Source organism: Mus pahari, chromosome 9 (assembly GCF_900095145.1).
Source record: "Mus pahari chromosome 9, PAHARI_EIJ_v1.1, whole genome shotgun sequence".
NCBI classification, from domain to species: domain Eukaryota; kingdom Metazoa; phylum Chordata; class Mammalia; order Rodentia; family Muridae; genus Mus; species Mus pahari.
Genome location: NC_034598.1, coordinates 87,474,770 through 87,486,348, shown reverse-complemented (window position 1 = coordinate 87,486,348; position 11,579 = coordinate 87,474,770).

The window sequence follows — 11,579 nt, the reverse complement described above, 5'->3', positions numbered from 1 at the left end:
TCCCAAGTGCTGGGATTAAAGGCATGCGCCACCATGCCCGGCGCAATTTCATATGGGCTAAGATTATTATAGTTATATGCACTTGCTAGACTGCAACTGACTGTCACAGTCAGCACATGCTTTTAAGTGGTACTTGGGGTGCTCCCTCTCAAAGCAAAAATGCTCAATCAGATTGGGATCAGTCCTGTAGGAACACTTATAAATTAACATCTTATAGCTGTGAAAATTTAAAATATAACAAAAATTTAAAAAGGTTAAAAAAAAAAGTTCAACAAAACGATGCTGTGGTTCATGGAAGGAGAGAAATGAGGTGACAGACAGACAGCAGACAGACAGACTTGAGCTGGGAGAAGTGGCATGGCATGTGTGTGAGGACGAGGATGAGAAAGCAGAGGGAGATTGGAGATTCAGATTGCTTAGTGAGCACTCACAGCAACCACTTCTGCCTTTGTGATTTTCGGAGGTGTGTTATGGGTGGTTCAGTGCCACGGCTATCTGGGACATGGTGGCTGAGAGCTGTACCGCTGAACGCATGCAGATGAAAGTGAAGATACTTGGGATATTCTGCACCTCCACACATGATACCTTGGCATTTTAGGAGACAGCAGAAGCTGCAGGTCTCTCTGACCGCTCTCCCAAGCTTCTCCTCTGAGTCAAGTCATAAGGCACTAACAGGCAATAGAGGACCAGAATCTGAGCAGGCATAGCTTTATCAGTCCCCCACCCCCACCCCAGATCATCACCATGGCATCCTGCTTTGGTCCTCACATCCTTCGGGTCTACCCATCCTTTCTCAAGCCTAGCATAAAGACACCTCTGCTTATCCATGTCATTGCAGCCTCATTTCCAAAACATGTTAAATAAAGGAGGGGTGGGATGTGATCAAAGGGTTATATACATGTATACATTTTATATAATTGGGATATGTTAACAAAAGGTATATAGATATGGCAAATGTTTGATAATCAGTCAAATTAAATTATTCTTTGAATTTTCATTTCTATTTGGAAAATTACACATTTTTTCAGAATATTTATTTGCCACTTACTTTTTTTCCCCATTGTGAATGTAAAATTTAAACCACAAATATATCTTATAGACACATCTAAAAATATTTACCCTGTTTCTAAATGAGTTCTGGTTGATGGCAATATGAACACATGAAGACATAAAATAGGATAATTAAACTCATAACATTGAAAGCCTTAAAATAAACTTAATAAATGTGTATGTTTTTGTTAGTCTGTTTTATGTTATAAGGATCGCAGAAATAAACTAAGCATAGATGATAAGATTTTTTTTTCCTCCTGTACTAGAGATCGACAAATAGAATGGTAACCTCTGAAAAAGCTCAGGGCAATGAGACAGAAATGGCTCCCACTGCCTCTGCCTCTCTCACAGGGTCATCTCTGGGTCACTGGCACTGTGGCTCCTAGTTAACCCTCACCGAGCTGGTGTGCTCAGCTGTCCCACTGCTGTTACCTTGTGTGACCTGTTCTATTGTACTTAGTGCTTCCTGGAATTATTTGTTTCTTCTTATGCTTCTTTTCCAGCCTCATCCTCACTTCAAACACACACACACACACACACACACACACACACACACGCACGCACTCATACACACATGTATACAGACACATTCACACACTCCACACACCACATACACATGACTACTCAGACAGTCCCTACACTGTAAGCTGTGTGACATCTGTGACATTGTGATGTTCATGGGATCCTCAGCAGCTAGTGATGTCTGGTATGTAGGCAGACTCCAGAAAGTTAGCATGATGATGGAGGGAATGACGCATAGATGAGTGAGCTATCCGAGTGATTATCCATGGCCCATTCCAGACAGAAAGGAATACACACACACACACACACACACACACACACACACAAAACACTCCACACATATACAAACCATGAACACAAACACCACATATGTACAAACACACACATCACACCACACATATACCACATACTCATACACACACCACACACACACACATCACACACATACACACACCAACCACTGCTTGGAACCTGGTGGGGAGAAGGTTGAAAGTGGATATTGAGTGAATCTGCGCATATATTTGCCTCTGTGTCATTGTGTTCCCATCTCAGGTCACATTTCGATCAGGTGTCTTTGTTACCTTGCTTAAAAGCATAAATACACATAAGAAATAACAGTAGAAATCTTCTATAGAGCACGTAGCTCAGCTGGGAAGTATCCACTTATTAGCATGAATAGTGAATAAAGAGCTGTCTTCCTGCCCTGGATAGAAAGTTGCGTAGAGGGAAAATGATGTGTATTTAGTTTATTCTTTATCTAGTTCTTGGCATATGGCCTATTACAAATAGTGACTGTTTTGTGAATGAAACCATGGGTAAGTGTATATGTTTACATACATGCCTGTAAAAAGACAAGGCATAGACAAAGAAAGAGGGATACAGAAGTTCACAGGGATGAGCCATTGTTTCTAACTTGCACAGACAGGACAGTGTAGTCATAGTCTACTTAATAGTCCAGTGTGTCCAGACCAATAGATGAATTAGGTAAAGCCAAGTGTTCTCTTACAAAGCTCAGGTTAAACTTAACAGTGAAGGGCTTGGGCTCTGTGCTGATTTCATTGTATCACTAACATAAAGACTGATGGAATTCATCATATCACACTCCCAAATAAAGAATGTTTTAAAGCAGGTTTCTGTGGTCTAGAAGTCTGCATGCTGTGTGCTTTACATGTGAATGTGAGTATTTTGTGTGTGTGTGTGTGTGTGTGTGTGCACGCGTGCACCACGCATAGGCTTGTGTGTGCATGGGTGCACTGTGTATGGTATGTTTGTGTGTATATGTGTGCATGAGTATGTGCACACATCTGTGTGTGTGTGTGTGTGTGTGCATGTGCATGCTCATGTGTGTCTGGGTACACATGTGTGTGCATGTGTTCTTGCTCGTGTGTGTATGCATGTGCACAAGCATGTGTGTGTTCAGGTCCAAAAGTCACATCAGATACTCTCCCTCTGTCGCTTTATTTTTCAGGCAGAATTTTTCGCTGAATGTGGAAATCACAGACTCAGCTACTAGTTATCCCCAGGATGGATCCTCCTATCTTCACTGCCCCAGCTTTGACATGTAAGGGATATGCCCACCGAACGATGCCCACCGAACGGCTTGTCCTGTGGGTAATGAAGAACCCAGGTGCCCTGGCTTGAGCAGGAGAGGCTAAACCATCTCCTTGGTTTCAAATATACTATATACTTTTCCTTTGTAAGACCAGTCAGGTTTATTTTATCCCCAGCATATTAGCACACTAGCAAAAGGGTAAGAGTTAATGTTTCAAAGACATACACTCGAGAGTCACCGTCTTTATTAGTTTTTACACGGAAGCATAATTCCTTACAGAAAAACATACATTCTTCTTAGAGGAATTCACTAGAAGTCGCTTACCGTTAATGGAAGAGATTGTAAAATGTAAGCAATAGAACAGTGCACCTTTTCCTTGCCAGTGGGGGACATTAAAGAGCCTCATTTCCCACTGGCCTGGTAGTTTTGAGAGGACACACATCTGAAATTTGCTTCCCATCCCTCCAGCCCTCCTGATGAAGACCGTCAATCTGGCACTAGAAAGATCTGTGCTGCTCTAAGGAGCAGGAGAGTACCCAAGATGAAAATATAATCCTCTGGTCTTTCTTCATCGTTCCTTCCTTCCTTTCTTTTTTTCTCTTTCTCAGTGCCCTCCTTACTTTTTGCTTGATTTGCTTTAAAAAAAAAAAAAACAAAAAAAAAAACATTTACTTAACTGGAAAAATGAGAATGAACATTATAATCCCAAGGATATCAAACTTCAAGTGTGCCTCTGACTCAATTTCTCTTTTTCTCTATTTATTTATTTATTTATTTACGCTCTAGATTTTATTCCCCTCCAGTTACACCCTCTGATTGTCCCACCCCCCACCCCACCAGACCTCTAAACTCCCTGGAGCCTCAAGTCTCTGGAGGGTCAGGTGCATCTTCTCTGATTGAACCTGGACCCGGCAGTCCTCCGCTGTATATCCATTGGGGGCCTCGTATCAGCTGGTGTATGCTTCCTAGTTGGTGGCTCAGTGTCTGAAAGATGGGGGTGGGGGTCCAGGTTAATTGAGACTTCTGGTTCTCCTACAGGATCTCCTTCTTCCTCTGCTTCTTCAAGCTTTTCCCTAATTCAACCACAGGGGTCAGCAGCTTTAATTTCTCTTAACATCAATGGACTCTGACTCAATTTCTAAGTCACACATCCTGGCCAAGGCAAAAGCTGCTCCGTATCCTACAAAGAGAGTACATCGGGAAGATATACTCAGTTTCTTTACATGAGTACCCATAGACCTAATACCATTAGGTTTCTCCATGGACTGTAAAATAGTAACATAGGTAAACGTCACATACAATTTTGTCATGTAACATTTGTTTAAGGAAGTCAATGATCGGCCCACTTAATGTGATGCCAGAGTTCAGGACACCCATACACTCCAGCCTGGCCTTTCTTGCTCACTTTGTGGACTGGACTAACTTGCATGATCCTAGATTACTACATGGAGTTATTCTTCAGGTGGTATGGATTAGTGGCTATCAGAGAAAAAAAAGGTTGCTCTTCTTTAGGGTGACCCCAACTTCAGCACAAATGGACTGTCCCAGCAATGAGCCATGTCCTCCAGCTATTCATTAACTTCATGGCTTTCCCCTCATAGAGACAATTCCCCAGGGTAGGACAAATGCAGTGCTGGCATTGCCATGTTTGTGACCCAGGTGCCACCGTGGAAATGTTATCTATTAACTGCAGAAAAGCACAGGGATGGCCGCTGGTGCAAAACGGGAATGACTGTCATTAGACAATTCTCTGTGACCTCACTTAGCATCTGTTCTGGGTTTATTCCTCCCACTGTAAAGATTCCATTCAGTCTCTGGGGCCTTTGGGTTTTATGTTATGCTTGTTTTATATTGAGTCCTAAGAGTCATTTGGTTGTTCTCTTGGGCTTGTACTGAAGGGCAGCACCTGGCAAACTGTCAATGCTTTCATTTGCATTATCTGCAAAATCCCCTAGAGTGAGAGGTTTGGTAAAGGCCAGGTGTTGGGAGGCTTGACCTTAAAAACCCCTTGCTAAGAACAGAGGCTCCCACTTAGAAGCCTCGGGTTTCTCCCAACTCTGTAAATACTACAATCATCTCGGGATGTCTCTTGCTTTGCCAACCAGTGGAGTGAGATTAACAACCCTGGCACCTTGCAGAGGAGTTCACCAAGGCCAGGATGTGGGATCACTACCTTGATGGAAGCCCAAGTCGGGAGAAAGCCTGCCAGTTGGGTTGGCAGGGCTTTGACTCCAACAGGATCCAAATGTGAAGTCACCCTTTTCCTTGTGAAGAATCAGGGATGTGAAGCCAGGGTTGAATAAAGGGGGCCAGTTCCGCCAGTACTTATTAGACAGGGAAAGGAAGAAAAGGAAGAATTGGGGTGCAGAGGGACCCCAAAGAGTACCTGGCTTCTTCAGCCTTACAAAATCCAGGCATCAAAACCAAGATGGTGTTTGCTCTCAAGCCTAGCTCTCTAAGAAGTGGGTTAGTCATCAAGTGAGATGCATCAAAGCCCGCGTGTCTAAACAAAGCTTATCTAAGACACATTGGGGATGTCAGCAGGATGCTACTTAGCGTGGAAGTTGCTTGACTGTATGTAGCACTTCCTACCTAAAGCTCCTAGAAGACTACAATGCAGAAAGCCCATCTTTTATTCCTACCAGAAAAGCATAAGTGCTTTCCTAATTTAAGTTCGGCTTTGACTGAGCTTTCTCCTTCTGCAAAGTAAATGTCTAATTGCGCTCCTCTGACTTCACGCTTTGTTTCAGTAGAGGCCAAGCAGTCTGTAAGGAAGTCTGCCTGGACCTGCATCAACTAGACCACACTATATATCAGACCAACCTGAACTTAAATCTGGGGACTGTAATTTACTCTCCATACATTAGTCAAGGCACTTAAGTTCTCCTAAGTCTCCTAGTGTGCCTCACAGCTACTTCCAGAGTGCCCTATATTCCTAGAACAGCACTAAGCCTTTTTAAGTCAAAATGAAAATAGAATATTCCATTAAAGTACATGAGATCATTAAATGAGATCATTAAAGTAAGATGAAAGAAAAAATTGGATATAATATACACTCGATAGTAGTAGCAATTATATATCATCATTCACTGACCAATTCTATTGGCCAGCCATTAAATACCTAGAAGTACACTCAGAGCTAGGTATATGTGGATAAATGGTGACACCTTAGCTATGTTGATGCTGTACTGGGACTAGCAACAGATGAGGCTATTGAGGAAGAGTATGCTTTTAAAGTTAAGAGGAGGACTTAAATGGGTCAAAGGACTCTGAGGACCCATCTCCCTGCAGTGTGACACCCATGAACAGAACATATTAGGAAATTGCTCCAGCAATGGGCATTGGCTGGATTGCTTGGGGGAAGACTGGAAAAAAAAAAAAAAGAAAAAAGAAATCCACATAGTAATGAAGCATTCATTAATCCAATGGAGGATGAGGGAGAAAAGTAGAAAGGAAGGGAGCGGGTCTTAAGGACACTGTAAGCGAATGGAAGTATATGGTGAAGTCTGCTGAGTAATTGTGTAGAGTTGTCACAGAAGCAAGCCAATACCTCACCCTTGGAGAGGTCCAGGGTCACTGAAGGAACACTGAGAAAATAAGTATGCACCTATACAAATGGATATATACACTAGAAGTTGAGCTGACCTTGATAACAGACAGTGTACATAGCACCTAGCACCAGAAAATGTTGTTGTTGTTGTTTTAAAAAGATTTGTTTATTTCTTTTATGAGTACACTCTTGGGGGCATCAGATCTCACTACAGATGGTTGTGAGCCACCATGTGGTTGCTGGGAAATTGAACTCAGGACCTCTGGAAGAACAAGCAGTCACTTCTGTTAACCGCTGAGCCATCTCCCCTGGCCACGAAAATGATGTTTTTTTCCTGCTCAATTAAAAAAAAAAAAATCAGAGTCCGCAGAACAGCATTATAAATGTTAAAATAAAACCCCGTATCACTCGGCTACTTAAATTGTTATGACACCAACAAGACCAAGTACCCTGTGAAGGCAAAGGATGTACAAATGTCTGTCTTCACCGGGCCTTACCCCAAACACAACCTGGGCTTGATTAGGCCCGAAATTTCTCTCCACTGATCCAAACAACAGATGGCACGGTGAGGTAATGAACACACCTCATCTCATCTAGAAAAACACAGCGCAGATGCTTAAGTAGGTGCTTGTGTGCGTGCGTTTGAGTGGTGTGAAGGTGCGCGTGTGCTTTATGTGTATTTATTTCCTCCTGCAGAAAGAAAAAAAAAATCCAAAACACTTTCACCAGTAAGCAGCACCTTTGTAAAACGTTAATGGCATGGGGAAGGCAAGCGTTGGAAGACAGCTTCCTTTGAGCAATAATCAAGCAGCAGTCTGTGAGCCAGCCAACCATTTGAGGAAGGAGAACAGCACAGATAAAAGTGCAAAATTGACAACCATGGGCCATTCACTTGAGAATGGTAACTTGGGAAAGATTCGCATTCTCATGGTTCGGCTTTAGGGAGGCTCAGAGAGGGCATCTTTGGCAAGCCATTGGTGATGTGATTAATTCCGTGTCAGCTAACCTGCTTAGTCAGATGGCCTTTAAAAATGTTACTATATATATATATTTTTAAGTTTATTAATTGTTATCTAGTGTGTGTGTGTAAGCACTTTTGTAGGTGTGTGTCACACACTCATGTGAAAGCTTGCCTCCGTCAGCATTATACATGCAGGTGCTGAGAAACTTGAGGGAATTGATTCTCTACCTTATGGTTCCTGGAGCTACAACTCAGGTTGTAGGGAAGGGCAGCAAGTGCCTTTCCCTGCTGATCTATCTCACTGGCTTTCCTGTGATTGTTTTTGTTTGTTTGTTTAAGTATTAATATATAAATCAGATTCGTAGTAAAGCTGATTTCTATTCATGATGTAGCTGTGCCTTACCCAGTTGATTGCCGACTCACTAGAGAGTAATTGGCCTCCTTAGATGAAAAAGAAGGAATTGTGATCTCTAACTGCTTTTATTTGGACAGCAATTCATCCTCGGCTTTCCATCCTACTGCTCTACCTGTAGATTTCAGCTATCCAACCCACTACATCTGTGTAAGTCAGTTCCTTAAAAGGGGGAAAACTACGTGCATATATTTATACTTCTCTAAGGAATCTTGACTAATGCAACTGTGCTTAGAATTTTATTAAATCAATATTAAATAATTAATATTCATTCTCTGAAAGAAGCTGAGGTTGTCACCAAGACATTATAGGGTGGAAAAAAAATGTATATTGTAAGTACATATGTGTCTTAAGGAGTTGATTCGAGGTTCAAGAAAAGATCCGGGTAGCAAGCAGCCTCATCTCCCACATCACCCCAACACTTGAAATCTCTCACTCTTGTGTGTCTCTGCTCATACGTTCCCAATGCAGGAGACAGCCTGCATTGTGCTTCAGCTTGGAAGTGAGCTCATGCTTCAAGAGTATATACTTACAAAGTGGCTTATTACCAAAGGTCCCAGTGGATACAAAGTATCCTCTTTAATTGAGTATTCAAACATTTATCCATGCAAGGGACCCCTACAGGAAGTAGTCTAAAAGATTCCCAAGAGCATCCTTGCTTTGTTTTATTTTTTTAAAGAGAGGCTGGAGGCCGTGTTTCCTGTCTCAGAGAGTGCAACAAAACATCCTCAACCACGTGAAGAAGTGGAATGGGCTGACAATCCCGTTTCCTGGACAGTTCAGGACTTCATGGGAATTGGACCCTTTATCTCAATTCTTAAATTATTATCAAGTCTAATGTTCTCATGTTTCCATAAAAATCTGTTTCCCAAAACATAAGCATTACAGTTGGATTTTTCAAAATGGAATCTCCGTGAACACTACAGAGTGATCAGTCAGTGATCAGCTCCCCCCCCCCCCCGGGCTGCTGAAACCAATCTGGATAATAATGTAAACTGTGTTGTCGTAAGTCTTAATTATCAACAGGATTGGCTATGGAGTCAGCAGAGACATGCCTCAGGGAGGGTCTCTGAGGGAGGGCATTGCCAGGAAGGACCATCTGAGGGAAGGTGACCCTTCACCTCAATGGGGAACATCTCCCACGGGTAGGCCAACTCCTCCAGAGAGGTAATGTTGCCTTGTCTGCTTGCCTCTGCTTCCTGATTGTGAGGACATCTAGTTTGTTATTGTCTCTGTTGCTGCCATCCTTCATAATACCAGAATCCAACTTTTCCAGCATTTCAGTATGGACTGAATACCAGCAGCTCTACAGAAATCCTGCAGCTTTCAGTACCAAACTAAGGGTGTGTCCAGCCTAGTGGGCTGTGGAGTCATAGGATTCTCAGTTTCCCAAGTTTCAGGTGGCCATTGTTAGACTTCCTATGCCCTATCGTGTAAGTCAGTCTAGTGCCCCCCTTTAGTATGTGCTCATTCTATCAATTCTGTCCTTCTAAAATCCCCAAATACCACAGTCCATTACTGCATAGGTTTTTGTGGGGGTTTGTTTGTTTGTTTTTGTTTTTGTTTTTGTTTTAAGCTCTGTGTTGTTCCCAGGGATCAATGCACAAGAGAAACAGGAAGGATTGAGACTATCCTCCAATCATTCAAGGAAGCTGCCAAGGAGAGAGAGAAGAAAGGGACACTGTGACCGTGGTGACAGCCTCATCTCCTATGTCACCTCAACCCTTGGAACTCACCTTGCCCATGCCTGGAACAGCACTTGTTGTGTTCCAACTTGGAAATGAGTTTATGCTTCAACCCCTAACTCAATTCTAGCTTGTTAGAACATCTCTAGATCCTTCCAAAGACTGGTTCCAAACATTAGGGAGACTAACAGGGATCTAAACTATCTAGAATGTAATTAACCCATTTGCAGGGTACTATTTTTTTCTAAACATCTGTGGTCTTTGTTATCAGCATTTGTCTTGTAACTGCATTTGCTTTCCCAACACAATAACATGTCATATATATATATATATATATATATATATATATATATATTTCTTTTGAGACTTGGATATGTATATTTAATATTCGATTTAAAATTATTTAAGGTCAAATTCAGAAAGGCATAAAATACATGCTTCTTTTTTCTCATAGGCAGACTCTGGATTTAAATGTGTGTGTGTGTATGTGTGTGTGTGTGTATGTGTGTGTGTGTGTGTGTGTGTGTGTGTGTGAGATGAGACAAGAAAGGGAGAGGAAGAGAAGATCTGAAAGAAGAGGGAAGAGACCAATGGAAAGCATGTGACATGAAAGTGGAAGAAAAAGCTATTTAGGGCCAAGAGAGGAGCAGGTGTGGGCGGGGAGGCCAGAGGGAGGCGAATAAGGGCAAAGTGTAATGACGTCTAGTAGAGAAAACCCATAGTGAAACCCACTACTTTGTATACTAACTTTAAAAATAAAATAAATTCATTCCTAGAAAATAATAATGTGTTTGTGCTAAATCCAGCATCCCTTCTCTTAAATAGGAGTTCTTAAAAATCAGATGCCTAAAACAAGCCTTGTAAATTATAATAACATTAGATATGAATAATATAAAACCTTATTGTTGAATTCTGGCTAGAAACTGCCACCTCTAAAGACTTTGGGCTTGAGGTCTTCTGTCCCTTTGTTAGTAAAGGGAGAAGCAAGATGGGGGGAGGTGTTCAAAACAACCAGGGTCAGATTGAAACTTTCTTCTTCGTAGATTCCGGATAGAAAGAGGGTTAAAAATGGAATCACTTCTGTATTTAGTGAGTCTTTGACTGCAGGTGTTCTAACCCACATTTTGAAAACTGAGGTGTTAGAAACTATGAGGAGTACACAAGAAGACTGAATCAAGCTCCACTCGGGAGCATCTAAATTTAGGTTTCATGTAATACATCATTTTTCCATCCAGTGATCCTTACACTCTGTGTCATTTTTTTTTGTACTAATAAAATGAGAAACTTGGTCATTTTACTCAGAGGTGTTATGATGTTAAAAAATATTTTACTTCTGCTATCATTTATCCTTTGTACTCTAATTCTTTTAACGCCGTGTTTTAAGCTCATACCAGGAGACTGGACATGAAGAAGTCATCCAGGAAGTTTACGATATTTCTTTCCCCCTGAACACCTCTCCCCTTTTAAATGATAGTGATGCGAATATATACATCTTTATTTTTAAAGGTTTAATTAATGATATGCACAGTGTATGCTTGAGTCTAGGTCTGTTCAACCCTCCCCCAACACACACACACGCACACGCGCGCACACACACACACACACACACACACACACACGCATGCACACACACGCATGCACACACTCCTTCAGACACATGCCAAATTAAGATTGAAGTGGCAGTTTCCCAAATGTCCACAAGAGGGCGCGCTATTTTAAATTCCCAAGGAAATAGCCTGGGTGGGTTCTAGTCCTGAGGTTTGGATTTGGAGTATCCTTGCCCACTTTCTGTTCAATCTGGACAAGTACCGTGAACTAACTAACACTCTCTCTCTCTCTCTCTCTCT